The sequence below is a fragment of the Haemaphysalis longicornis genome, unplaced genomic scaffold (assembly GCF_048455015.1).
Source record: "Haemaphysalis longicornis isolate Haplotype H1 unplaced genomic scaffold, Haemaphysalis longicornis Haplotype H1 scaffold_11, whole genome shotgun sequence".
Lineage (NCBI taxonomy): Eukaryota > Metazoa > Arthropoda > Arachnida > Ixodida > Ixodidae > Haemaphysalis > Haemaphysalis longicornis.
Window position 1 is genome coordinate 57,438,642 of NW_027526214.1, and position 2,448 is coordinate 57,441,089.

At 46.2% G+C, this 2,448-nt stretch overlaps 1 non-coding gene across 1 annotated transcript; it reads left to right on the forward strand.

Annotated features, from left to right (window-relative positions):
• Positions 1–529: 529 nt before the first annotated feature.
• Trnar-ccu (transfer RNA arginine (anticodon CCU)) lies at positions 530–601 on the forward strand. Its single transcript has one exon. It is a non-coding gene; the product is annotated as a tRNA-Arg (tRNA).
• Positions 602–2,448: the final 1,847 nt, after the last annotated feature.

A 2,448-nucleotide genomic window follows, 5' to 3' on the forward strand; every position in this document is an offset into this window, starting at 1 on the left:
ACAGATGTATTAAATACATATATCCCAGAAAGTGAAGGAGAACACAGTCGCCCAGTTAGCCGAATTGGTAAGGCATTGGAGACCGAATCGAAAGGCTTGGGTTTCTATCCCCACTCCGGGCGCGTGTTTTTCTTTCATTCTTTGTCACGTAAATTATTAAAAAACAGTGTAACATCGCTAACGGTAAAAAAAAAATATTCTAACCATTCCCCTATGCCTTCTTTGGTGTTGTGGACTGCCGGCATTTGTTTCTGTATTTCCTAACGAGCCCCTGATTTCCAAACCCTATTATCTTGCGATAGCTCAGCGATGGCCTCGGTTCTGGCAGCCTTGATGCCAAGGTAGCATAAGAGGGATTTCCTCAGGTTACCCGCTCATGACAGCTGTAAACTTTCGAGTCACGCCCCGAGGGATGAAATGAAGGTACCTTTCTCCCCATATAGTCTGAGTGGCGCTGGCTACCACCCTCAAGCGTCCGATGCAGATTCAGTAAATACATATACCGCAGAAAGTGAAGGAGAGCACAGTCGCACAGATAGCCGAATTGGTAAGGCATTCGAGGCCTAATCGAAAGGCGTGGGTTCGGTCCCCACTCTGGGCGCGTGTTTATCTTTCTTTCTTTCACACGTAAATTGTAAAAAATATTGTAACATCACTAACGTTAAAAACAATTGTCAAACCCTTCTCCTATGCCTTCTTTGATGTTGTAGACTGCCGCATTTCTTTCTGTATTTTCAAACGAGCCCCTCATTTCCAAACCATATTATCTTGCGATAGCTTAGCGAGGGCCTTGGTTCTGGCATCCTTGATGCGAAGGTAGCATAAGAGGGTTTTCCGCCAATTAACCGCACATGACATGCTGTCGACCTTCGAGTCACGCCCCGGGGGTTGAAAAGTAGGTCCCCTTCTCCCCGTGCAGTCTGAGTGGCGCTGGCTACCGCCCTCAAGCGTCAGATACAGATGTAGTATATATAAATACCCCAGAAAGTGAAGGAGAACACAGTCGCCCAGATAGCCGAATTGGTAAGCCATTCGACATCTAATCGAAAGGCGTGGGTTCGGTCCCCACTCTGGGTACGCGTTTTTCATTCTTTCTTTCTTACGTAAATTATAAAAAAATAATGTAACATCACTAACGATAAAAACAATTGTCTAACCATTCTCCTATGCCTACTTTGGTGTTGTAGACTGCCGGCATATCTTTCTGTGTTTCCTAACGAGCCCCTCATTTCCAAACCATATTATCTTGCGATAGCTTAGCGAGGGCCTCGGTTCTGGCAGCCGTGATGCCAAGCTAGCATAAGAGTGTTTTCCGCCAGTTACCCGCTCATGGCAGGCTGTAGACGTTCGAGTCACGCCCCGTGGGTTGAAAAGAAGATCCCCTTATTGCCGTGTAGTCTGAGTGGCATTGGCTACCATTCTCAAGCGTCAGATACAGATGTAGTAAATGTAAATGCCCCAAAAAGTGTAGAACACAGTCGTCCAGATAGCCGAATTTGTAAGGCATTCGAGATCTAATCGAAAGGCGTGGATTCGGTCCCCACTGTGGGCGCGTGATTTTCTTTCATTCTTTGTCACGTAAATTATTAAAAAAACAGTGTAACATCACTAACGGTAAAAGAATATTCTAACCATTCCCCTATGCCTTCTTTGATGTTGTAGACTGCCGGCATTTGTTTCTGTATTTCCTAACGAGCCCCTGATTTCCAAACCCTATTTTTTTGCGATAGCTCACCGAGGGCTTCGGTTCTGTCAGCCTTGATGCCAAGGTAGCATAACAGGGATTTCCGCAGGTTACCCGCGCATGACAGGCTGTAGACGTTCGAGTCACGCCCCGAGGGATGAAATGAAGGTACCTTTCTCCCCGTGTAGTCTGAGTGCCGCTGGCTACCACCCTCAAGCGTCCGATGCAGATTGAGTTAATACATATACCCCAGAAAGTAAAGGAGAACACAGTCGCGCAGTTAGCCGAATTGGTAAGGCATTCGAGGCCTAATCGAAAGGCGTGGGTTCGGCCCCGACTCTGGGCGCGTGTTTTTCTTTCTTTCTTTCTCACGTAAATTATAAAAAACAATGTAACATCACTAACAGTAAAAAAAATTATCTAACCCTTCTCCTATGCCTTCTTTTGGTGTTGTAGACTGCCGGAATTTCTTTCTGTATTACCTAATGAGCCCCTCATTTTCAAACCATATTATCTTGCGATTGCTTAGGGAGGGCCTCGGTTCTGGCAGCCGTGATGCCAAACTGCATAAGAATGTTTTCCGCCAGTTACCCACTCATGACAGGCTGTAGACGTTGGAGTCACGCCCCGGGGGATGAAAAGAAGGTCCCCTTCTCCCGGTGTAATCTGAGTGGCGCTGGCTACAACCCTTATGCGTCAGATTCAGATGTAATAAATATACATAACCCAGAAAGTGAAGAACACAGTCACCCAGATAGCCTAAT